At 36.0% G+C, this 27,445-nt stretch overlaps 2 protein-coding genes across 5 annotated transcripts in view; one reads left to right on the forward strand and one right to left on the reverse strand.

The window, feature by feature from the left end:
* The window catches only part of LRRN3 (leucine rich repeat neuronal 3), a 35,766-nt gene extending 34,383 nt beyond the window's left edge, over positions 1–1,383 (reverse strand). Inside the window, exon 1 of the mRNA XM_009466123.2 lies at positions 872–1,383. The gene's annotated coding sequence lies outside the window, so the exon portion shown is untranslated. The remainder of the gene's footprint in view (positions 1–871) is intronic.
* Positions 1–27,445, forward strand: part of IMMP2L (inner mitochondrial membrane peptidase subunit 2) — a 480,274-nt gene that overhangs the window by 241,687 nt on the left and 211,142 nt on the right. The window lies entirely within an intron of this gene.

Genomic DNA, 27,445 nt, shown 5'->3' on the forward strand with positions numbered 1-27,445 from the left:
TTAAATTAGTTAAATAGAGAATCACTGTCTTTTTTCTAGCCCCCTGCATTTACTGCCCCCTTCATCCCCCTATGTTGGGTTCTTCTCTTTCTGAACAGCATTGCTGGGCAAAAACTCCAACTAGACATGTGAAAATAAAGGCATGGAAAGCAAAGACAAACAGTTCTGAGCCTTCCTGTACTAAAACAGGCAAAGCTTTTATTGTGATGGATTTGAACAGTCTCCTTACATGAAAATATACTTTAGAGGCACCCTGCTGTGATCCTGTTAATTACCAAAGAAGATTAGAACTCTTCTGCTTAATGCAATCCTTTTTACCTAACACGTCCGTTCCAGCTGCATCAGTAATCAGACATTCACACTGTCCCTTCTGACTGGAAGGGGGATGTTTTTAAGCGAAGTCATTTGCCACAATCCTTAAGATGTAGCCTGGCAGAAATTCAATAACTGTTTGTGATATGCTCATTCAGCCTCGCTGCTCAGTGGTTTTTAGGTCCTGACATAAACAGCATTTCCCTTAATCCTAGCACTGGAGAGAAGAAAGGAGGCTGTCCTGTATCTTGTTTTATTGGTTTCAAAACACAGAGCAACTGTGTAATTTGATTTTGCATCTGAAACATCAGGGGAAATGTTCTCCCTTTATAATTTTTTGTCCTTTGATCTTTCAAGCTAACAAATGCACAAACCTGATATTCTTGCAAGCATATTTAGATTATCTCTGGCACAAAAAGCAAATTGCATTCGCATTTCCGTTCAGAAAGTAAAATGTGAAAATACGCTAATAAAATAACTTTACGAAAAGAAGAAAGGGGAAAGAGTTTACACGTTAAGACAAAAGCCAGGATAAAATTGAAAATAAAGAGGAACTTACCCTATAATAAGAGTAGTTTCAGAGCTGGAGGAGTTCTTGCATCTCGGTAATTTTGATTCCTTAGTTCAGGTAGCCACATACTTGTATTAAAGCCAGAGTCTGAATAGATGTGCATGCATGTGTGTGTGTGTGTGAGTCTGTGTGCATGCGTGTCTAACGGTATATAATACAAAGATGTATCTATTGATATCCTACAACATGAGAGACTCTCTGTGCTGCCAGCTGAGATCCCTTACATTTGCCAGAGCGCTGTTGCTGCCTGGCTGGCTGAGGCTCGCAATCCAATGGAGAGAGAGCGGGGGGACAGAGAGGGAGATGCTCGCTAGCTCTTCTTATTTCTCCTTGTTTCCATGGTGGTTAGTGGTGCATCGTTCACCCGCTCGGTTGTCACACTGACATGGTGCTGCCTGCTCAGCGGTCATTAATAACTGAGCCCCTTCCACTCCCCAGAGAGGAGCCAATGCTTCGGCGTGCCCAGATGCCGCGTAGTACGCGTGGCTGCGCCAGCCTGGTTGGCCGTGGGAAGCTGTCTGTTACGTGACACTGCTGCTTTGGGTACGGATACACGAAACAAGCCTTTGCACGCTTCCAGAGATCTCTTCCGATTTGTGGGAGTTACAGGGCATGCTTTGTGTTTGTACAGAACAGCTCGGGAGGTTTAAGTCGTGTCCCCCCCCCCCCCCTTTTTTTTTTAAAGCTATATAAGGATCTTATCTGTGTTGAGAACAACTTATTAGAGATCACTGAAATTCTGCAAAGGCTGCTGTAGTTCAGAGGATACTGCATGTTGAAACCATTTGGGAAAAATGCTTCCCCCCCAAGTTTTGCTGCCTTTTTTTTTTTTTTTAGTTTAAGAAAGTAAAGGATTTTTCATACTCCTCCTTTTCCAAATTTTATAAAATATTGAATTTTATTACATACATTTATCAGTAGAAAGAGCAGTAAAACACCTTTCTGAGAAATAAAAATTCAGAATAAACTGAGGAAGGGATTGGTTAAATAAAATCAGATTCTTTCAATCTCTGTCTACCTGACTCTCTCTTTTATGGCCATCTCATTATATAAACAAGAGGCTGCACAGATTTTTCCTTCCTTTCCTTCTTCCTTCCTTTCTCCGTTCTCCCTTTGTGAAGAATTATTTTTGTTTTCTATTTGTTCTGTATCTATCTGTGAACAAGGTACATACAAACCATGAAGGTTTTAAAAATTGAAAAATAATTCATGAACTTTTTTTCAATTTAAGGGAAATATACGCTGAAATATATCATCCCTTCTAGATATACAAAACAATAAAGGAGACAGATGTTGTTAGGAAATTTTTTTTTAATCGCACATACTGTTTTATATATAAAGGAAATTACTTTGTAATAGAAGGTGAACAATAGCGAAATACAAAGAGTTGGTTATCAACAGGTCAAAAGGAAGAAAACGTTGGCTATGTTGCATGAATTCAGTACTACAGCCCTGACTGAGGCAGGCCACCCTCTAGTGGATTAAAGTGAAATGTGGTTCTGATTTCACACTCCTGCTTTGTTTGAAGAAAGGCTCACAGTCCTGTCTAATAACAGTATGAAAAATTTCTGAAGATTAGCAAACAATGTAAGTTAATGTACTTTTTGCAACAGCAATAGCACCAGAATCCTATTATAAAATGGTTACTATTTTATGAATACTATGTATCATTTTGATTCACTTTGAGTCTGAGATCGTGGACTGCATTATTTTTGTTTTTATTCTGTAAGAAAATGATTTTACACTTCATAAAATCACATACTATGAAAAGTGAATTAAAGTAATGGCAACTTCTTGAATAAATTTCAGTTTGTTATAATTGGTTAGGACAAATTTTGCAAAACCAGTCCTGTTTGACTCACTGGTACGTACATTGTTGTGGCTGTAAGAAAGCAATTTTTTTCCCTTCTGCCTCAAATTTTTGAATACTGCATTTAAACTAAGTACAGGGAGCAACGTTTTAAATTTTTTAAAGATGTCTACTGTTCAGTTTTCATACAACTGAGTAGGACTGCCCCATATATGAAATAATGGCATTTAAGTGACAGGCTGCAAATACATGAAATACTCTAGGGTGGGAGGAAGGGCAAGTGGCCCTCCCATTTTCTGCCATTCTCTTCTTAGGGGCATTACATTTTTTTCTAATGTGAGTTAAAGAGGTATAACAAAAACAGTTGAGGCCGACCCATCTTTGGTTATCTTTCGGGTCTTCTGGCCTGGGGTTGGGACAGGGAATACCTCAGGCCAGAAATATGTCACATTACCTTTCTGTAGCCTCAGGGCTCATTGGTGAAACCTTGTCTCTCCTTTGCCCCCATGAGGTGGCTCTTGGAGCCTCTGATAGTACTTAATGTTCACCACCATGAGCTGCAAATACAAAGCATTTTAAATTTCCCAAAGTGAACCTATGAGCCTTCCCTGCTGACCAACGTAACGGCCTGTGCCTGATGGGACAGTGCTCAGGATATGTTAAGGAAGCACAACCAAACGCCAGAAAAGTAAGCCTGCTAGCCCCCATAGGAAAAGTGGAAATCCTTCCTGATCCCAGCCATGTGGTTAGTCCCAAACGATCCCAAACAAAAGATGTAAACCTGTGCTACAGGGATGAGGTCATGGGTGGAGTAAGCGAGAAAATTTCAGAGTTTGGGCAAAATTAAAAATAGGAAAACATTCTGTTAAAGCCAGATAAATACTTCTGTTTCTCTTATCTCAACCAATGGAGAAAGAAAAGATCTGGGGAAAAGGGAGTAAGTAGGGACTACCATTGCCCTACATGAAAGCTTTCTTGGGTTTTGCCCCTAACCTCACGTACTCACTGTGGTTCATTCAAAATCTGGCTTTCTAGTTAACATGAGAATCATGCAAAAACATATTCAATAACTTGACATGTGAAATTAAGATTATAGAAGTGCTTCATTTTGGTTGATTGGTATGGACTGTGTAATTAGAGGGCTAAATAATTAAATCAGCTAAAGTATACTTGCATAAAGAAAGTGAGTTCTTATGATAGACTTTATATGCAATTAAACTACCTCCTTGATAGGCATACATTTACATATTAGTTAAAATGTTATTATATCATAATAAAGTTCTGTTTCATAAAAAAGTGAAATAATTGAATTTTTAAATTTGGCTAATGCTAAAGAATAAATTTTTATTTCAAAGTATCTGCAGGAGAAAAATATCTTTTAGAACCAATACAATTATAATGATTAAGGTTCATTAAGTTATTTTCCTGCTGATTTCACAATGATGCTTGATGGTTTTAAAATAGCAATGTAATCTATTTCCCCAGAATTATATATATAGCTTATTAGGTTACAGGGTAGAAAAAAAGCATCTCAGACTGATAGAGAGATGATGAAAGTAATGTAGGCTAACTCCAGGTATTTATTTAGCATGTATTTTATCTGATTACTGAATGCACATGAAAATAAACTAAGTAATTATTTGTTTGTAATGGACAATTAATATGATACTTTAGTTATTAAAATACAGTCATTCTGTGCCTGCATTTTTCTTAAAATTGGAAGAAGATTTCAAAACTTTTTCCTTTTTTCATTACATAGAAAGGTGGAGCATCCTTGGACTTTAATATCCTGTAGGCTTGTTGTGATTCAGGGAATTAACAGTGACCATTTCTAGTATGTTTAGGCTCTGAGAACACAGCTGTGTTTAGAATGCAGCAAGTGTAGTTAAAAACTGAAATAAATATCATGCAGTTAAAGTAAAAAACCCACAAGTATTTGATTTAAATTCTAAGATGGAACAGTTTATATCAGAAATTGGCAATTAAAAAAATTCTAAGTGCATATCCATACAGATTATGTCGAAGTGTAAAAGAGCAGACACTTTTTGAATACCTTTACTGCTTACGACTACATGTAGCCCTGTCTTGGTTTCTGAGGCACCATAACTGCAAGGAAGAGGGCTGAGTGGCGGCTCTTCGCACTTTTCTCCTTGGAGCCCTCAGAGTGAAAAATAAAGGAGCTGGTGTTTGACAGATTAATTCTCACCAGTTCTGCAAAGCATAGACTTAGTGTATCTTCCGTGTGAGGTGTGGGGAGGTATTCCTTTCTGAATGAGGGTCCAGAATTGCTCAGATTCAAGGAAATCTGTCTTATGGCTTCATCAGTTATTAATTGACTTATTAATTATAGGCAGTAGTCATTGAGTGATTTGCCTGGAAGAGAGAAAAAAGGGCCACCACTTTGTGTAACCCTGTTCTGCCAGCATTTTCAGTGCAGTGTCGTCAACCTGATACTGTCACGCGCATTTTTAGATATTATGACAACTAACATTGACATTTTCCTAAGGGCTATGCTTCCATACAGACAAGGAGTAAGTTTTATTAACGTGTATCTCTCTGAAATGGAATAATTTTTTCAAGGATAAGCAAAACCAACATTTCTAGCTCTAGCTCTTTGTCTTTTTTGAAGACGAAAGGCTTGTGGCCAGCAATGAGTTCAAGTTTCTAAATACAGTTGTACTTCATAATGGAAAGTGTTATGCTCAGATTACTTAACCTGCTACCAACTTTCTTTTATCAGATCTCAGAGTTAGTGTTGATAGGATAGAGAGAAAGCAGATGGAAACAAATCTAGGCCATGAACCTGTAAAGAATTTCACATAAGGAAAAGTTCACATCTACACAAAGCACCAGTTGCTTCATTAAAAGCTATGTAGGTAGTAGGTGCTATATGACTTAACAAAATCTGGAACTGCGTAGTAAAAGGAGTTGTATAGTACAGGCAAATTCAATCGTGTGTGATGGGGATGAATGAAAGCAGGGGTGATGAGCTGATGCTTATCTTGGTGATCAAGGAGATTTTGCATATTCCAGCAAATTTGCCTATTCATGTAGCAACTGTGTTCTACGAAACAGAAAGGACAAGATCCCAGGCAAGAGCTACAGTCTCTTTCCTCATTATATGTCCCAGAGCTATAGTCAGCCTTCCTCAGGAATGGCCTGAGGTCTGAAAAATCTTAACATGGTTTATACTTATTGGGTCTAACTCAGAGTGATATCCGAGTTCGTCTAATATTCATCCTGGCTGTATTTTAATAGGCAAGAATCTCTGGCATTCCAGCATCTACTGAAAGCTGGAAGTGAGTCACACATAGCAACCACAACCTCGCTATGCCACGTGGGAAACTTAATGAAGAAGGAAGTAGTGAAAAGCAGCTAGAGAATCCTTATATGCAGCTGGATTAGGTAGAGGAAATACAGGATCTGTAAAGAGGTTTTCAAGCTCAGTGTATGTATTCCATTTTCAAACTGATTTCACCTCCGTATGTTTATGTCTTTTGGTGACATCTCAGTTTTTGTAACCTGTAGTAATTGGATATAACTTACTGTGATCTTCTCGATGGTAGATCTTTAAGACTGAGATGCCGTTGTTGATTTTATAAGGATCTGCTTATTGCTCATGGGGCCCGGTATGCACATGGGATATACCTTTTAGTGTCATGGCTCTTTGAGTTAATCTGTATCTGAGGTTGATGAAGAAAATGGTGGCAGTAATAATTTGATTGCAGGGCCTGGAATTTTCATCCTGACTGTGACTTGTTATAATTTTTATGGGTGGCAGTAAATCTTGGACATTCTGTCCTTATAGAGAGGACTTTCTCCATTTCTTTGCTCATATCTGTTTTCCTTTCTATGGAGCATTAACTAAATTTTTATCTGAAACAGATTTACCCTTTTTCTGTTAACACTGTGCAGTGTGGCAAATAGTACATGATCAGTGAGAGGGAACCTCCTTCCCCCACTAATCAATTTTTTTAATTTAGCCACTTTCCCTGATAATGTCACATTTATTTTTTTAAGTATATATGGCAAGCCTCAGTGTGTTTCTCAAGGGCGGAACTTCAGACTTGAATTTCGTACCTTTTTTGACGAAACTAAACAAAAACTATTTTGTTACATTTTATTTAGGTTTAATATTAAAAATGGATGGACAACAATAGTAATTCTAGATTATTTGCTTTTCATAACTATTTGCACAGGAGTTACATTGCCGATTTAGAAATCTGTACAGTGTCACTATGCTAAATATTAGAAATAGAATGTCATTTTGCTTTTATTTACTTTTACTCTGAGATTAAAAGAAGTGTCATAGCAATTTTCCCATGCCATCAATAGCATTCTTAAATAGCATTTGAGAATATACGCATGGTCATGGGTAATTGTTATGAAGTTATATTGGTGGTGACAAAGAACAGCACAGATACGTGCAGTGTGTTTTCAGAGTATGGTTACCTAATGATAGTTTAAATCAAATACACTAAACTATTGGAGTGTAAAGGGTACCAAAGTGAAGTTCTTAGTAGTTTGGTTACACAATTTCATTTTTTTCAACTTGCAGATCTAGAAAATTAATTAAAAGGTCACTGGAATATACAACATCCTTACTGATTAAAAAACAAACTATTTAATTAGGAATGCAGTAAATGTTTCACCTCTCCTCTGTAATTTGACTGCCAAAAACTGTGGGTGCACGTTAGGTATTTTTCTTTTAATGTAAAGTTATCTTTACATTAATAAGTTGGGGGTAGAAAGGATCATGTACATAATGACTTACTGGAGGAGGAGCTGTTTCAGAAGCTTTCACATAGTTCCCATTACTAAGGAAACCACTTATTTTGTCTGTGCATGTTTTGAATAGATCTCTCATTTGAAGTCTGGTGCTCAAACACTGAGGACTGCATTATAGCACTGAGAAAGAGGCAAAGGAAACAAAAGAGGCTTAAAACCACTGCTTCTTTAAGGAATACAGTCTAAGAGTATTGTATTACATGCTTATGAAAGTGTACACATCTGTTTATATTTGAGAGATGTATTTATATGCATTTTGATTGTTTTGTTCCTACTAAAACCAAAATGAAAGTATTAATAAGTAAACCGGAAAGCAGATGTTGTTTTGTCCTGCACTTTGCATGCCTCTATTGTAAGGACACTTGATAAATCCAGTGTACCATTAGAGTTCTGATTTTCATTATTAGATTGAAGTAGAAAGAAGTGCCTATCCAATGATAATGGCTAAAACAAGACTGTGAGGATGGCTATGTATTCAACTGTTGACCAAACCTTTGCTTGGAAAGTTAGTCCATTTTGGCAAAATTCCTAGCTTAAGTTTAAGATATGACTGCAAATACACGCCCAAACATGCTTACATTATATTGCGGCCAGCACATTTTCCCCACATGAGTAGCACATGTATTCTGTGTTGGCCAAACACTTATATTAACAATTGAATTAAACCCCCCTGTATTAGCAATTGTGTATGCTCAACTGGTATGCTCAGAAACAAAAGGTTGCCTTAGTACAGCCAGACGAATCTGGTTTGAGGGGATATGTTTTTAAAGTATAAGTATTTAAATAACTTGGAACCGATTCCAAACTATTCCTTAAAGATCAGTATTGTTCACAAATAAGCTAGAAGTGTCAGTGAAATGTAGAAATCTAACAGATTGCCAGAAAGCTGTAGGGAAATTAAGTATGTAGCTAATAAGTGTTCTTATTCAGCATGTCCAATATATGAATTAGTTTATCAGTTAGTTTTTCTGTCAAACAGGATAGAAAACCAAAGACAAAGATGGAAATTTCCATTTTTAATGTCTACAAACCCCATGACTCTGTAGGGTCACATGACAATAAAAACAGTACTACAGAAAGTTAATTTCCTTTGAAAGTAGAAATACATTTTATATTTTGTGTGTGTTAATGCCAATTTATTTTGAAATGAAGAGCCTTAAGTAGTCAGCAGTTGATACCTGATATGTCTGATGAATAATTATTCTGAATATAAGTTACATAGTTCATGTGCCATTTTGGGTGATAAGAGATTACTTTTAAAGCTAATACTCTTTGAAGGGATTTATGTGTGTGTTTGTGCGCACAATTAATGAGCAGCCAGTCCCATATAGATTTTCTTCTTTAACTCCTTGAATGTTAAATGAGAGGGAGAATGACAGCTGTGCTAAAGCTGACATGTCCTTGGTTTGACTTAGTTGGATACTTTTGGGTGAAATAAAATGTCTTTAGATTACATAGAGATATCAGAACTCATTTGTCTCACCTAAAAAATATCAATTTTTAATATTCCAGAGTATTTGTGTTGTTTCAATCTTGTACTGGTTATGTTTGCTTTCTACTGTCTTATTGCAAGGATTCACAACATGTGTCAAGGTACACCGAAAGCATTGCTATTCATTATCCTTAAATTTATGCTTGCAGCAAGAAATAAGATCTTCAGTGTTTGGTAACACTGACAATTTCCTTTACGATGTAACTGGTATGTTTCCAAAAGGGTGCATTCAGCCTCCAACTCTCATCAGTATTATCACAAAAGAGATGAAATCAATATTTATTTATAAAATAACTGGTATAGGTACTCTCAGAAAAAGCTAACATCTGTTTTGATACAAGAGTGTCAATTTACCTGGTGAGGACCAAGACCATGTGATACTGACAGACAATTAAGAGTTAATAATTGAATTTGTAATTCTACTTACCAGAGAAGAGGAACCAACATTTTTTAATAACTTAATTGAAATATTTAGGTAAAAAGTATAATATAAAATGCAGTAGATAATATAAAAAACAGTTTAGTGCCCAGTAAATTTTGTGATGATATCACTGTGAGGAGGAGGCAAAGGACAGGGAGAACAGGAGAAGGAGGGAGGCTTTCCCTTGATAAGCAGCTCAGAGGAATATAGGAATATCATTCAGAAATGTTTGAACTTTAATAATAGAAATGGGATTACACTCTAAGTAGGCTACGATGAAAGGTCATTTGGAGCCAATAACATGCAATTCTGCTGTAAGTTGTGGACTTATTACTTAGAAATAACTGAGGAGAAGAACGTATCTCTGTGTTACTGGTCAATCAATAAGTATGAGCAGACAGCATGCCATAGCTGTGAGAAAAAGCAAATATGGTCCTACAATGCACCAGGAAAGTTATTCCAGTAGCAGTAAGGAATTAGTAGCACTTTGGACACCTCATTTAGAATAATTCATTCAGTTGTAGTTTTGTGCTTGAAAAAAAAAGTGAACTCAAACTGGAACACATGCAATTAAATACTGTTCAGATGACAGCAGAGCCCACAATACAGAGGGATTTATAAAACCTTACCTTGTATAGTGTAGGAGAGTCAGTGAGAAAATAAGATTCCTGCTGATAAATGCATCCTGCTGGTATACAATGAGGTAAAACTAGCAGAAGAACAAAATGTGTAAGTAACTGGATTTTTTTCTTCATGTTTGCTTTTCATCACATCCTGGGACAAGTTTCCAGTGGAAATACTTTAGGTAGAAAAACAAAATCAAGAGCAAACCAAAACAACCACAACTCAGATGAAACTAACCACTAACAAAAAAAAAAAAAAACAAAACAAACCAACCTTTAAAGATGCTGATTGGTATATTTATAAAAGAGATTGGTTTACAAATAGCTGACTTCATACCTACAGAAGAAGGAGCTACATTTAACATTTTAGGAAGATCTTTCTAGTCCTTTTTTGCTTACCAAAGGTAAACCCTACTTACCAGATTTCTGTATAAATCCAGTGCCCATCTCTATGTTCTGAATTCTATTAAACTGTTTTTGATAATCTTGAATATTTGCAAGCATGGGAATTTCTAACTCCCCAACTGGTGGGAATACTGATTTTTCAGTGATAAAACAGCTTTTCTTAATATTTACCCCAGCAAGTATATATAAAGCAAATATAAGTTTAGTAATTTACATTGACTTACCATTATAAAATAGTGGTTTAGCTATCTATACATGCTAACAGTTGAGTGGCACTGCAGAAAGTTCAGCAGAAAAAAGAAAACTAATATCCATATTATAGTCTTTGATTTCCACTTCTCTAGATAATTCTGGAAACAGTAATCGCCTTGATAATATTCTCTAAAACAAATTGTCATCCAAAGCCTTAGATTTTACCCAAGGTTTTGTTCCCATCTGTGACTTTGATGACTAAATAGAAACCTCACTCTGTTCAAGTAATGTTTTCAGTATCTTCCACTGTGTTGTTGTTTTTTTTTTTTTTTGTTATCGTGGCAGATAATCTAAGTTCAGCTACAAGGAAGTTACAAAAAGCCTTATATGTGCAAAAAATGCATATAAGCTTCCCTATCACATTATATGCAAAATCCAAATGCCCCAAAATTGCCTAACTTTTTTTAGTGTGATCTTTTAACACTCTTAATTTTGCTGACATCTTCTTTTTCTATGAGTAGCTGTAAGAAATAGCTGTAATAAATCCACTTTTTAGATACACCTGTATTTCTTCCTTGGGCCTTAGGTTGAATTCCTCTTTAGCTAATAGGCCACCTATATGTTCAACCATCTCCTGAAGCGGCTTTAGTAGGCAGGTACATCATTTCATATTTTTCTACAGAGAGATATTCATCAAGGTAACAAATATGATGATGGAAGAGTATATTTTTCTCATTACTGCTAATTCGAATGTTATGCCAAATAGGCTTTCAGGAACCGGAACACAGATAGTTATGGCCTTAATGAAATAGTAATAACATTCAAACTGGAAACCCAACAAGTTAAAATGCATGGTTCAAAGAGGAAGAAATCAAACTGCTGATTCATTCTCATATTTTCCTAACTGTACTCTCAGGCCACATATTTTTATCATGGCTGCTGTTATGTCAAATGGAGAATATTGAACTGAACATAAAGGAGACTCAATATTGCCATTTACAAACGTGCCTCAAGAGTAACCTAAATGGTGGATAATTTGCTATGTCAGGCAGGAGCACTAACTTTTGACCAGGAGAGGAGATTCTAGTAATGCCATTAATTCCACTAACCCCTCCTGAGACCATCCTGGTCCTGGGTATGTGTACAGCTACTTTTGGAGAGAAGCCAAACTCTTCATTGCTGGCTACACTGCATTTCAAAGCCTTTAATTGAATGTTCCTAACTGAACCAACTATAAATTACCTTAGGCTTTGAATCTCACTTTCCACTGATTCATCTTCCCTGTGCCCAGTCTTTCCCTCCTCTTTGTGGTTGTGCAAAGAACATGCAATTGCTTTCTCCCACCTCACTCCTAATTTTGAAAAAAAACAGTTCACCTTTCTTTTCTCAGAATTCTTCCCTGCTGACTGCTCAGGTCTTTGTCCTCACTAGCTGAATGGAGATTTCAGTTCTCTGCTTCCTCTTCAAGGTGTCTTATACATCAGACACTTTCAATGATGTCAGAGGGAGGGCTGGCCCTCGCTGCTTGTGTGGGACCTATTCCTTCCTTTGGCTGTTGCAGAAAGACTCCTGTATTCTTGCTTCAAAGACCCCTCTGAAGTGGGGCTCAACACATGGCGAATCTGACCATCTGATCAGGACGCAGCTCTCAGCCGAAGACCTGGTTCACAGACTCTGCTTATGTGGATTTCCCTTCTTTCTAATACAGATTGTGCATGGGGCAGGCAGGAGGAACACTTACGGATAGGGTAAGTGCTGCCTGATCAACATCTGCCCCCTCACTGCAATGTTCTTGGAGTCAGCTGAGCTGCTGCAACCCCATTTCTCAGTTTAAACTGTGGAAAGGTGAAATCATGGGTGCAGTCCATTTTTCTTCTTTTTGGTGGAAGGGAGTGGCAGAAAGAGATGCAGCAAGGCATATATTTAATGGGTAAATGCTTTGACAGCTTGTAAGGCAAATAAATTGAAAGGTCAGTATTCTGGCTTGGATGAACTGGTGAGAGAAGCTTTTATTTTGCATATGCCAGTATGACCTTTTCCTTGCCAATGATCAGCACAACTGTAGTCCAAGGGTTCTAGAGTGTTGATGGCACCAAATATCCAGTGTCTCTCCATGCAAATTTTCATACTGCTTTGCCTTGAATAAGTTTTGGCTGTATAAAGCTTGAAGATCTATGTTCAGAATTTACTAAACCCCATTTAAATATTTATTTATAAATTAGGCTGACATCTTCAGTATATTTATGGTCAACACCTATTTCTGTGTTTTAAATGGATGCTCTGCAGATTGCTTTTTTTTTTTTTTTGAGTGAGTCTAAAATTTTATGATCTTGGCTAAGGAGTACAATATGAATTATTATCCTTATTCTGTACAGTTTTTATGGTTCTTCTGAGTCAACCTAAATGACAAAGGCTTTTCAGTGCAAATGCAAATAATAACAAATTAAGACTTTTTTTTTTTTTTCCTTAACACACAAATCACTAGAGAGTTAAGATGTGCTAATTAACTGGCTTCAACCCAAAGCAACAGGCAGGGTCCAAAAAGGTCCAGAATTTAAAACCAAGCATCCAAACACGTGAGCTGTCTCTTGCACAGGTTTGTAACTGTGAATTACTAGCTTTGCCTGTATTAGTTTGAGCATAAATGTGTCACAACCTTTAAATAGTATGATTAATCAACCCTTTCAGAAGAACTCCAGTATTAGAAAGCTCTATAATACATGGCAAATCTTTTTGTTCTGAGAACCATACTTCTATTATTTTACCTGTGTTAATCCTGTGAATATTAAAATCTTCATAGGCTTTTTAAAGGGTTTAAAGAAAGAGAGAAACTGTTTTTAAACAATGAAAGACTATAGGTCTTTATTTTTGAAAGCATTCTATAGGCTCTATAAATACTTACCTCACCTTTAATACCACATAATTCCATATTTCAGTAGTTCAGTGGGATAAAGCACTGGCTCTCTAAAGAGCTTGTGGAAATTAAACATTTAGCAACATTAACATGGGACTTATTTGGTAGCTAATTTGCAGTAATTTATTGGTAACATCTCAAGGGAGCATGGAATCATTCTCACTTTTATTGACAAATCATTCCCAAACATACTTCTAGGGAATGAGATAGATGTTGTAATAAAATGTTTTACATTACAGGGTTCAGAATTAAAGTTTTATAATGAGAAATTTACTACTGGTTTTCTTGAAGCCATGAAAAATGTGAACTGGTAGCTTTCATGGTAGCGATTTTTGCGTATGCCATGGTCACTTTTCCAAGGCCTATTGTAAACTCTACTTTTATAGGCTTGGTAAGCAAATTACCCATAAGCTAAAATAAGTAATAGTGAGAAACATATATAAGTGAAAACCTGGGTAAAGTGTTGGTTTTGTTGAAGAGAGTTTTGTGAATTACTGATTTCAGCGTGATGAGAATTTCACGTCTTTGTTTTAGCAATATTAGTATGAAGCTATTCCAGAAAGAGGAAGAGAGGAGAGAATCATAGAATCATAAAATACTTTGGGATGGAAGAGACTTTTAAAGGTCATCTAGTCCATCCCCCCTGCAACTGGCAGGGACATCTTCAACTAGATCAGGTTGCTCAGAGCCCCATCCAGCCTGTCCTTGAATGTTTCCAAGGATGGGGCATCTACCACCTCTCTGGGCAACCTGTTCCAGTGTTTCACCACCCTCATTGTAAAAAATTTCTTCCTTATATCTAGTCTGAATCTTCCCTTTTTTATTTTAAAACCATTACCCCTTGTCTTATTGCTACTGGCCCTGCTAAAAAGTCCCTCTCCATCTTTCTTATAAGCCCCCTTCAAGTACTGAAAGGCTGCAATAAGGTCACCCCACAGCCTTCTCTTCTCCAGGCTGAACAACCCCAGCTCTTTCAGCCTTTCCTCATGAGAGGTGCTCCATCCCTCTGATCATTTTTGTGGCCCTTCTCTGGACCCTCTCCAACAGGTCTATATCCTTCTTGTACTGAGGACCCCAGAGCTGGACACAGTACTGCAGGTGGGGTCTCACCAGAGCAGAGTGGAGGGGCAGAATCACCTCCCTCGACCTGCTGGCCATGCTTCTTTTGATGTAGCCCAGGATACGGTTGGCCTTCTGGGCTGCAAGAGCACATTGCTGGCTCATGTCCAGTTTTTCATCCATCAGTACCCCCAAGTCCTTCTCAGCAGGGCTGCACACAATCCCTTCATCCCCCAGCCTTTCCTGGTACTGGGGATTACCCCGAGCTAAGTGCAGGACCCTGCACTTGTCTTTGTTGAACCTCATGAGGTTCACACAGGCCCACCTCTCCAGCCTGTCCAGATCCCTCTGAAGTTATGAAAGAAGTTATTTTTGAGATACGCAGCTCATTAACAGTTAATTTACTGTATATGTTCCTGGATGGAATTTGCCGGAACACTATTTTCACATCCCCCTTTGTCCTGCTTTTTGTGTGCGTGCATGCATGTGTGCGTGTGCGCATATGCATTTCTAGTGAATTTGGTTTTAGATAACACAAGTGTATCTGCAGACGGGATGATCCCGTCTTCTGTCTGCTTTTAGCCTGTGTTGGACAAAAGATATTAGATTAACCTTTGCCCTGACTCTAGTTTCAAATCCTTTTGCCATCTGCATTTATTCCGCCTTAAGAATTTAGTTCCTTACGGCTAAGATATTCTGCTATTTACTCTTTTCTGTTTCCATGATGTACCTTGTTATCACATGAGCTTGTTTCCAGTGACTTGGGAACTTGAGTAAGATACTAGACTTTGTTAGTCATCCTCACACTTTTAGATATATGTATGTAAACAAATTTTGTATAGTATAATACATATATGTATATGTATATGTATATGTATATGTATATGTATATGTATATGTATATGTATATGTATATGTATAAAACTGAATATAAATAAATTTTAGATGTATGCATATTAGAGCATGTCTTCATTCCCCAAAAGGCAGGTCTCTAAGTTGGTTCCAAGCAGTGGTAAATGCATATGACACAGTGCAACACCATGTGAAGGTACAACCTTACATCCAAAAGAGGGTTTTGAAAACACTTAATTAGAGCCTAATTCTAATTAGCTTGAAAGGAAGATATATTAATCCAGCAGTACAGCTCTGAGTTTCAGTCATGGCTCTCTACATTGTATAACGTGCTTTCAAATTAAGCTCCAATGTGATATGAACTTCTTTTTCCTAGCATATAAACTCACAAATTTTCCAGCTGTTTCATGTTGCTGTTCACTTATCAGATTATGAAAAGAGCCATTGGCCTAATGGGCAAAAGAAAGAAAGTTACATTATTTTGCATGATGGATGATTATTTCTCTTGATTCTGAATATTTTTATTTTAAAAACTGGATGATTAAATACTTGCTTTAAGTTTAGGATTTCAGTCCATCTGTAGTGCTGCTTACATTGTTGGATAATAATGATGTTTTCAGATTTGCTTTTAAATATATTGTAGAATAAAAGAGACTATGCCACGAGCCAAGCACAAATACTCCACCTTTGCACAAAACCAAGTAGCTTAAGTATGAGGCTTATGACCATTAGCATCAATCTGCTTATGTATTTAAAATCCATGTTTAATTCATTTAATGTAATTTTTTATAGCCTTCACCCTGTTTATAACATATCTCTTCAAAAAATTACAGGTTTTTTTCTTTCGTTTTGTGAATTTTCTTTCAAAATACAAAATTCCTTTTGAAAGAATTTGTTTGGGGCAGATATGTTCTAGCTGTCTTTCCATTTCTAACCTTACTTTTATGTCAGAACACTGAGATGCTATATTCAGTGTGGTGAAAAGGCTATTCTTCAGACTTGGAAGATTTCTTGAAAAAGGGCGATTTGGGGTAACATTCTTTGCCAATCTGGTTAGTTAAACCTTTCTGTAATTTTTAGTGCAGTGAAGAAAAATCTACTTTCACCTATTGTAGACAGTTTTGAAACTCCTCATTTCACTTATGTTTCTTACTGCAGTTCATTTCCTTATGTAAAATTGGATACTATATTATTTTATACCTGACTCTTAAATTTTCTGGATTATGAGATGGATTATGAGAGCAGTCTTTTTGCATCTTTTCTGTTCTGTTCATCTGTTTGAAACATACCCGTATTTTTTAATATACAGTACAAAATTTTGTCCAAACAAATAAATAAATGTGGCTAAACATATGTAGAAAATGTTATTTTCAGTACTATTCTGAATATTTCTTACAATGCACATTGCTTAGATTTAAAGAGATTTCTATAACTTATCTTCCCATTTCCCTTTGTTGCTCTATAACTTGTGCACAAAAAGTAAATGCCACATGTAGAGTCAAGAATTTACTGAAGGTCTAATGAATGTCTTCTTAAGCTAATAGAGTTAAAAGTGAGAGACACAAAGTATGACTACAGGGCAATGTATTCAGGTAGGTTGTATACTGTTGTATATTGTATACTGATGGATATTACACAAAATCTTTAAGCAGATAAAGTCAATCTTTTATGTAAAATTGCAGTATTTTACAATGATATAATAGTCACTGCATATCAGATATTTAATTTGTGATATATTTTTATTACTAATCCTAGAAGTGTCTTTTGGTTAACAGGTCAACATGTGACCTACTGCACTGCTTTTAGTACTATATTTTTGATGTCTTAAAAATTGACTTTGTAGAAAAATTTAATTTACATTGAAATAATAGGTTGTGATAAAGTGTTCCAAGGCATAAATTGAACACATCTGAATTATTTACAAAAATGTGAAAAAGCTAGTAAAAAATGGCAAGATGGAGAAAGGCAACAAAATCATGCAATATATTTTCTAGCTGATGCTAGAGTTTATTCCAGAATTCTTATTGTGCAACTTATCAAATTTCTTCTAAAAAGAAATTAAAGATGGAGCTACAGTAAGACCTGAGAATGCTAATTGAGTAAGAGATATGTATAAAAAAGAGAACCTGATTTCTAAACCAGGAACACATTCAGTGTAGACAAATAATTTGGAATTTACAGAATCAAATGCTCAAAATGTGCCATTATATTAGAGAACAGCCTTGTGCTTATTTTCGTAGAAAAATGGACAAATAAATAGGATAGCAAAACTGTTTTTCTTTCTGACCCTACTTGGAGTTCACAACTAAGGTGAACAATGGATAGCACTGCTAAGAATATGTAAAGCAGGTCAGTAGTTAGGGAATGTAAAAGATGAAAAGTGTGCTGAGGCACATAAAGTTACCCTAGCTGAGAATTTTAGGATGTTTTAATTGACTTCTGTCTTCAGTTAGCATTTCTACACTTTCAGCACTTAAACTTCAGATCTGAAACTTTGCTTGCTTGATCTCCTCCCCATAATGAGTTATTTTTTAATGTGAATAAAATGATTTTTTTTTAATTTTCATAAAACAATTAAGTAACCATGAACAGAAAGCACGCCAGAATAGAACAGAAAAGTTGCAGTACTTAACTGGAGTTTTAAATTGGCAAAAGCACTGAAATATTTTAAATTGCAATGGAACAACAACATTATAATTGGCAAAACTTCCCTTGATTGCTATTTGCACAATTACCTACAGCAGCAATTGTAGTGTGTATGCTCCACAAAGGTAGAATGCTGCCATTAAAATAGAAATAAAAATATACCTTTTCATAAGGATGTTAGGTAGCTCAGGAGGAGATAAACTAACAAGTCTTAATCCTGGAATCCATTTCACAGATTCACAACAATACTTTGCATGTAACAGGAGACTTGGTTAAGACCACAAAAAATGTGTCTGCCAGGTTGACTAAACTAATTTTGTTACTTCTAGACGTTCCATCCCTAACCTTCTCCCTTATTACTGTTTTATGTGTCATCTGCTCCTGTATTAGTATTTGACACATATTGTCTGTTCTTGTCATTGCTTCCAAATAAAGAAAATTTATGTACCGGCTAAGAATATGTTTTGGTACTTCTGATACTCATTTTGAAATGAAAAGTTAGTTATAACTACTCTTCCTTGTGTGTTTATCATTTTTTAAGAAGTGCTGATTGGAGTGGAGTTTGCAAGGTATACAAATTCTGGCCTTCAAGAAAACAGCACTTACTTTTTAAAATAACTTTTCTATATGGCCAAAAGGTTAATTGTGTCAAAACCTGTTCTCTGTTCTCAAGTCATGTAATAACTGTGGGACATTTTCTCAGCTGCTACCCTGGAGATAAACAGAGTTCTTTTCACAAGTCCTCTCACTCTACTGCCTTCTGTCCTCATTAAAGTTTCATGACTTTTTAAAGCAGAAGTTTATCTTTATACAGATAAGTAATTAAGTCATAAATATTTGGACAAGACACCTTATTTAATATATTTCTATATCAGCAAGTATGCCTACACTCTAATACCACAAGATGGTGAATGTCTATTTCAAAGCTGCAGGGTAGTGTCCCAGTATATTTCTTCTTCTCTTTCGGTCATCTTCTGAAGAAAAGGTGTAGTTTTCCCCAAACTTTTCTAATTGACCCACTGGGCAATCAAAATCACAAAGAGCTCACATTGTGGAGTCTGGCTGAGTTAATGATTTAAATCTTCCCAACTTCTAAATACCTTTCAAACATTTAAATTGACATATTGTTTTTAACACTGTGTAGCATTCCACTTTGTTTATAGTCAGCAACTCAAATACATTGCTTAGTTATTCGTTATTAATACTACTAATTATTAGTTTCTATTAAAAGTCAATAGATAAAACAGCTGAAAAGGAGAAGCAATGCAAAAGAAAAGAGCTGCATGGTTCTGCCTTCATACCTCTCTCCTCCTTGCTGACTGTTCCCGTCACGCAGCATACATGCATACAGTCACTCAGCGTGTTTCAAGCAGTTGTTTGCTCTGAAGTGGGTACAAGCAGTTCATAAAGGAGCTGAACAATGCCCAGAGTAGGACTGCATGGCTGGGAGTGGAGAAGAGGAACAGTAATAGTAGAGAAAGGGACAAGGAGAAAAAGATCTGGTCCTCTGAGAGCAGCAAGCTCTTACCAGTCTGGTACTGGGCTGTAAAATGACCTTTGCAGATCAGCCTGCTGGCTGCAGTTGTTCCAGCCTTCTGCCATCAGCAACTGCATTCCCCAGCCCCTCCATGGGCTCTCTGCCTCCTCTGACCCTTTGCTCAGCACTGTCAGCATGCTGATGTTTGATACTGGCAACAGGTGAATGGTGGTCTACTTTCTTAGCATCCTGAAGCAGTGCAATGAGTGATGGATCCAACAAGTGCTGGAGCCAGAAAAAGATAAAGGCTAATAGTGAAGAGAAGAACATGGCAATCAGCTGTTAGACAGGCTGAGGCTAGTGAAGAGCTACAGGGTAATGCCTGCGGAGCAGGCTGACATGTCTGCAGAATACATCGCTGTTGAAAGAAGCGCATCCTCCTTTTCTGGGCTTGTTTTCACCCTCATGTTGACTTTTGGCAGAAGAACTTGTATGATAAACTGGATAGATGAGCCGATATGGCTGAAAAAAAAGCATTCCCCCCCCTGCCCTTGGATTAGTTTAATTCAGATCAGTGCTACTGCTGAAAGAAATTCATATTGAAGTGTGGCTTAACTTGGAGGCAATAGGAAATATTTCTCTGAGTATAAAAATAAAGGCTGGCAAACTGGCTGATAGAAGAAGATGGGAAAGCCAGACCAGGAAAGTCAGAGACACAAGGGTGAGTGAAACAGAATTGTGTAGTACAAAGTCTAATTAGGAACTAATAAGATTTTTCTGTTATAAGCTGGGAGTTATAATTGAAAGTGTCAGAGGAAGAGAGAGATCTGGCTTTATTAGTCTCAGGGTGACTAAAGCCATAAATGTGACATGGCAATGAAAAAAGACAAGTGTAAAGATATATCAGGATGTATTACAGCATTTTTAGGAGTGAAAGGAAAATATTAAAGGCAATGTACACAGTACTACTGGGATTATGATTGAAACATGAATTCTAAAAGGAAGAGGTGCAAGGTGGGTAGCTAAAGTTGGGGAAAAAGAGACTGTCCTACACAGGTATTATAAAAAATTCTCATTATTTATCTTTTCAGACTAAAGAAATTGTACTGAAATTTTCATTCTCAAAGAGAAAAGCACTGGCAGAGCGAGAATGTTTGAGCTGTAGAACAATGTTAGCAGAGGAACAAATGTGTATATGCTGGCAGTGATGACTTATTTTGTAGAAATAAGAGACAATAACCATTTGGGAGTGAGATTCTTGATTAGTCAGTAAATGTGCTGGGTTGGTTCTTTGTCCTAGTACTAGGAAGCAACTTGACCATTCTGTCACGTGGAATATATAAAATACATAATTGTAAAATCTGGAAACTAGACATAGAAATCAAAAGGCTCTTCTTTCTAAATTAAAAATTTTTAATCTTTTTTCCTCCCAGTACCAGAAATGCTGGAGAGTAGAGGTAAAGTGGGAGGAACTGGGAATGTGTCTCTTTCATTAGAGGAAAGCAATTGGTTATACTTCTTCTATTTATGATATTTGGTGAGGCTGAAGTTTATTCCCTAAGATATGAAAGACAGATTTTCTGAGTGAAAGTTGTATATTGCAGTAATTCCTCTCTTAAGCCTTCAAAGCACAAAAAGTCAGGCTGTATGAGGGTATGTGTAATGAGAAATGTAGTCTTCTTTAAGGACTGTGAACAAATAAAAAGACTCAATTTGTTCAGTAGATCATAGCATCTATACAACTCATAAACAATATATCTGTTTTCAATTACTAATTAACAGTTACACTAAAAAAAATAGATGGAAATGCATGTTCCCTTTGATATCTTCTGTTTTTTTAAAATTGATTACATCTCTACACAGAAAAATAAGTATTTTCTATGGTTTATTACAGAATATTTTTGCATTGGCGACAGAGATGTTGGCATTTTTCTAGTAGAAGAAAGATGAGATAGTAGTGACCACTGAACAGCTTCCTCCCTAAGATAGGTATGTGGACTGTTGCTTTCAGAGAAGGGACCAGCATAAAGAACATATATATGAAATACATAAATTCCTCTAAAAAAAGTTCCTTAAAAAGGGAAAGATACCTTTGCATGATTTTCTGCATTTCAAAGTTTCCACCAAACCGTATATACTCTAAGGTTTTATTTATAATAAAAAGATGCTTCTCACATTCATTTTTGTAAATATACTCTAATTCCAACATGCATCATTGCATCTTCATCAGTCCAGCCTTGCAGAGAACAGTCTGTACCAAGAAAGTTCATAGCCAACTTCAGGTGTGACTGTCAATGCATACAAAAATCATGAATTCCTGTAGTTACTAAGTACATCCTGTTCTTTTTGCTCTTAAATGACAGAGAAGTTGAATGCATCAGTTCTCTAGGCACTCGGTATTTGAACATTTTAGTTCACAAAAAGGAATAATGTGTGTTTTTGTCTGGCCCTAAATCCACAAAGCACTTAGGCTCAATGCAAGAAAGTATTCCTAGCCAAGAGAGCCCTTTAGCACATGCTTAAATGCTTTGCTGAAGCATGGCCAGTTAGAGCAGATTGCCAACATTTCGTGTCATGAGCAATAGTCTACTCTTACTTACATTCATTTACCTTCACTGCAGTTGATAGGTTTGCTTAATGCAGTTACTGCTACAAATCTAGCATGCAGTTAGGAGTCTTTTACAATGCAGCTCCTTTAATTCACAAGCTGTTTAAAGCACTGCATGCTTTCTCTGTTTAGTTCAGGGGCTCCAGTCCTCATTTTGGACCTCTATGTTTACATAGTAATAGTCATCTATCTAGTAATTTAAAATATCTTTAAAGTGTGTAGGTATAATGTGGCTGGGTGACCAAGAGTGTTTAATTTTTTTTCCCTTGCTACAGTGCATTTAAATTTGTAAAATTAATATTTTATTAGAGCTGTCTTTCTGTATTTAAAATGTATTTTGGCAGCACATTGAAGTTAGTTTGAGATGAAAATTAGTTTATGATAAGCATTCAAAACCTCTGAGCTAATTGTTTAATTAAACATCAGTGCTGGCCAATATTGTGTCTCTGGAGCTTAGACAGAGAGGTGGGTCCATTCTAGAGTGAGGTCTGACTCACAACTCCGTAGTGGGAATGAAAGATAATATTGACTATAATGTTTGTGTATAGTATAATAAACCCTTTGTATGCATTTTAAGGGCTTGTTTATGAGGACAGAAGTGCAAATATAGCTCTCTGTGGACAGAGACTTAAGGCCTGGTCTTGGGAAAAATTTGATAGTGATCTGAATAATATTTGTGTAGTGTTCATCCTTTGTTTTGCAAGTGTTGTCAGTACTGGGCCTGTTGCTACTGATTGTTGAAGAGATTTTGGTTCATTAGATTAAAAAGCTAAAGCTGTGCTATGCCAAAAATGTAGATTAATTAGTAGTTTGTTCATAATAATTTGTTTTAATTCTCTTTCTCACTTATGAACATTCTCTTGCTTGTTTCTCTTAAAAAATAGCATTATACTGGAATAGGTGAAAAAGTGAGTGTTCGCAATAGTATGGCTTTCTTACCTTTTAAATTTTCTAACTGTGGTCATGAATGCCGTAGAATGTGTAAGTGGCATTTAATTCTAACGGCAATGTTCTCATTAACATTAGGTAAGGAATAAAGATAATTATATTCGTTTCAGGACAATCTAATAGATATGGACTTGACTAGGACATGTGGGTTCAGTCTCTTGATGACGGACTTTCTATGTGATCTCTGTCCTTTTCCATTAGTTCTCATCTGTTGATGCACTGTAGATATAAGCTTATTGACTATGATGTACCAGAAATCATAACAGTAAGAATAAAATAATTGAATTTTGTCCTTATTTTTCAGAAACAAACCACAAAACCAATCTACATTTTCGAGAGTCAAAAAAAAAGTGGGACTCATGCAGGAGCCACAATTTGTGTGTATTACATGGCAGTCTTCAGAACTGCTGCTTACTACTGTAAATCTCTTTTCCTCATTCCTCCTTTCATTCTGCTCCCAGACACTTACAATTTTCCATGATCTTGCTGCTGCAGTCCTTGGCCTTCCTTATATCAGTATTTCCTAGCATAAGGTCTCATAATTTTACTCATTTTCACTCTTCTAATGTTACTATTACTCTTCAGATTGAGGACTTTTCATTTTCAGCCTCCTGTAAAACACTGGAAAGGCCCTTTTGGCCATCACATCAACCCATTTACTTTATTCCATAAATTCATATGGTACTTTGCATATGATACATTGCCATAAAATATTCTGCTAGTACTGATCACCCCTATCAGAAAAAGTAAAACCCCAATGATTTGGCTCATCCTTAAGTGTTACACTCTGTCAAATAATTTTGTTATGTGTATGTGAGAAAGCAATATTCTAATAGAAATAAAATCTGAAGCTCTCAGCTTGTGTCATAATAGCTGCCTATTTTATTGGAAGTGAAGTTTGATTTAGCTTCAGGAATGCTGGCCTATATATCTTTGCCCAGCGGTGTGAGAAAGGGGTCTCAAATGAATACTAAATTTTTTGTAGAATGTCTGCACAACTTATACATGTAAAATTTTATAGTGATGTTTTCATTAGTTGTCTTTCTTTTGAAAGTAAAACTACTGGAAATTGCTTGTGACTGGGGTGACATCATGAATTAGAAAGGACATGAATTTAATCTCTCATAGAGGCAGCTGTGTGTGGTATTTTAATATGGTTTTGGAGAGAAACAAAGGAAGGCTAATTAATGTGTTTATGTAAATTCTACAGATTACAGTGTTTAGCCACAGTCAGTTTTTTACGATGGAAGGAAATGATGGTTTTCCTGTCCATGTCTGTTGCAGAGATTTAGGGCCTACACAAACAAATAATTAAAAAACATAGAATGCTCTGGTTGCTATAGACAAAAGCAATTAAACAACAGGCTGATGAGAAGCTTCTTCTGACAAAATAATTTTATACTAAATGAAGAAAGAAAGATTTCAGTTCAGATGGTGCTAAGTACTTGAATTGCAAAACACAGTGACACATTACCATGACCATAAAACAATAAAGTTTGTTCTGTGGTAACCGAAAAAAATTCTTAAGGTTGATAACACTGGCAAATATGGATGTACCATTGAGAAGCATATTTTGCTTTATGGAAGCAGTGAAAAGCCTTGTCTACTTGTTTAAAGGTCTTGTCCTACTATTTCAATTTTATATTTCCAGCAGTGGTAGTAACAGAAGCTGAGCCATTAAGAATAAGATTTCAGTGACCACCTATATTATTGCTAACATGCTCAGCAGAGTTTGAGCATTGGTCAAATGTCTGTATGCACACCATGTGATGTGTCAGCTATTGTTCATGTCTTAATCAATTTGGACCTTTACATTTTTAATCTATAACTTAGAAATAATATTTTCTTCCAGTTTTATTTCTCTGCAAATTGTTTTCTAAGATGTGTATAATTTTAAGCATTCCAGATTATATTATTACTGGTCTAGCTTTTGTTGAAATCAATGCTAAATGAATTGTCATAAACAATTATAATTATATGGAGGAAGGAAAATATGAAATGTAAACAATTTAATTGCGAGGTGCACCTTTCACTAAGATTCAAATGGAAAAACCAGGCCACAGAAACTCTGTAGGAGCCAAGCAAACTCTCAAAAAATGAAGTTTTGCAAAGATGGTAATAGAAATTATATTATGGATTTCTTAAGACAAAATATTTATACCATAAAAAATAATTATATAAAAGATTAAGAGAGACAGAGGATATAATTTTTAATGCTTCCTTTGGGTCAAATTTGGCAAATAGTTTTTGGTCAAATATGATAAAATTCAAACCAGCTATACTTTTTTTTTACATTTTTAGGTAGTGCCTGAGTTTCATTACAAAGCAGCTGTTATTGTTGTATTTGAAAATACCAAAGTGGGGTCGATAATCCTCCATGTCTCTTACAATAGAGGCAAAGGTCACTACATTTTACTTTGTTCCTAGATATACACTCCATTGAAGGAATCTTTCTAAGAAGGATCTCACTACTTTTGTTTAATGGTGGGATGTCTTTCATCTCAAGGCAGCATTTCTGAATTTATTGTAGTTTTTTTGATCTCTTTGAGGACACTCCAGGCTTAATACCCTATTTTTACTGTCTTATTTTGTTTTACATTCCAAAATTCTCCAAAACACATACAATAATTCAGTATTGTTGAAAAGGCAGAAAACTGACAAGAGCTAGCTCTTATGTCTAGGTAAGTTATGATTTCTCCCTTTTCAATAGGTAATTGAAATTCATTAGTGTTAAACTGGAGTGGGGAATCCCAGTCTTAAAGCAGTGAAGCTGTCCATTGTATTTTGTTAAACATGCATTTGGACTGACTTCATGTTGCTAAAAGGAGGACTTTTGCTGTTGGGTTTTGCGTGTGACAATAACATGGCAGTTGCAATATGTTACTTTATACACACAGAGGGACCAGTGACATTGGGACAACCTTGGAAACGGGGCACTTTGACTGCCAGTTGAAATTAGGACAAAGAAAGAAACAAATACAAAAACTTGAGATGAGATGAAATTTTCTTTTGCAGAGTGTTACGTTTTTATGAAGTGAAAAATCAAGATGTAGAGGAACGTTAATTTTATTGCATGTTAAAATTTTAACAGAGTGAGAGAGCTTTTTGTTGGAATAAAGACAGTTGGGCTGAGTGTGCTGTAGTCCTCAGAGCTGCTTCTTTCCCAGGTGTGCCATATTTAGGTTTTGCCTATTACTGCAAATTGCCACTTCATTGATTCTTGCTGATACTAAAGATCCATAGATGACATCTCATTTCACTCTAAAATTGAAATGCCTTTAGATCACTTTACATCAGAGGCTGTAAAGACTTTAAGCTTTGGATACCAAATGTGACATTATAAAGTAGAATTTAAGTGTTTTAAGCCTACATAGATTTTGATAATGCAATTATTCACTTTCCTTATTGCTTGAAATTCAGAAATATTTAACTAGACATAATATCAGTCATATAGCAGATCAATGTATGGTAATTGTCATATTTGAGTAAACCATGTATTTTCTGTCTGCTAAAAATTGTGTTGTTCAGGTGTGGCTTTGCAGCACGTAATTTGCAATTTACCTACTACCAGGCTAATACTGTACAGGGTCTCTCCCACAGGTAGTTGCTGTTGTGCATTTTTTACTCCTACGTGCTATGAAAGATCTTCAGAATTCTGAACAGGATTAGAAATGTATCTGACACTAACTTCTAGCAGGCTTGAGCTATTAAACAGAACTGTGAAATAGCAGTTGTAAGAGTTTGATTGATAAACGAGATTGATAGAATATTTTTTTAAGGAAAGAAAAAAATACCCTAATTTCATCTAATGTAACCATCAATAGTAAACGCTTCTTGAAGAGGAAGAAAAATAGTTAAATTATTAGATGCCGCTAAGAAGTCCTACCTGCTTATTTTGTATGAATTCACATAGTCTGGGTTTGTCCAAGATAAGTAGTGAGAATACATAGAGACTCCATAAAAAGTTTGTCCTTGTGTTATTTCCAAAGCAAATATTCCTGTATAATACCAGGTATCACTTTGTATGTGTATATGGGAAATGTGGGTCTTGATTTCAGTGTTTGTATGTCTAGTAATTCTGTATTTATTCTTTAGATTAGCATGTATATACTTGCTGATACTTAATGAGACTAAGTCATCACTTTTTTAATGATTTAGGATTAATTGCTACAGTTGTTATGATTTCATTAAATGAACCGTAGAAAACAGGACTACCTGACCCCTGAGGTTGCTTCTAATATAGCTACCTCTCATCAATGTAGAATCAGCTTTATCTAAATTATATCTGACAGTTTTCTGCCTAACCCACTCTTAATAGCTTTCAGTT

Source organism: Nipponia nippon, unplaced genomic scaffold (assembly GCF_047370975.1).
Source record: "Nipponia nippon isolate SJK-2023a ecotype South Korea unplaced genomic scaffold, ASM4737097v1 scaffold_3, whole genome shotgun sequence".
Taxonomy (NCBI): Eukaryota; Metazoa; Chordata; class Aves; order Pelecaniformes; family Threskiornithidae; genus Nipponia; species Nipponia nippon.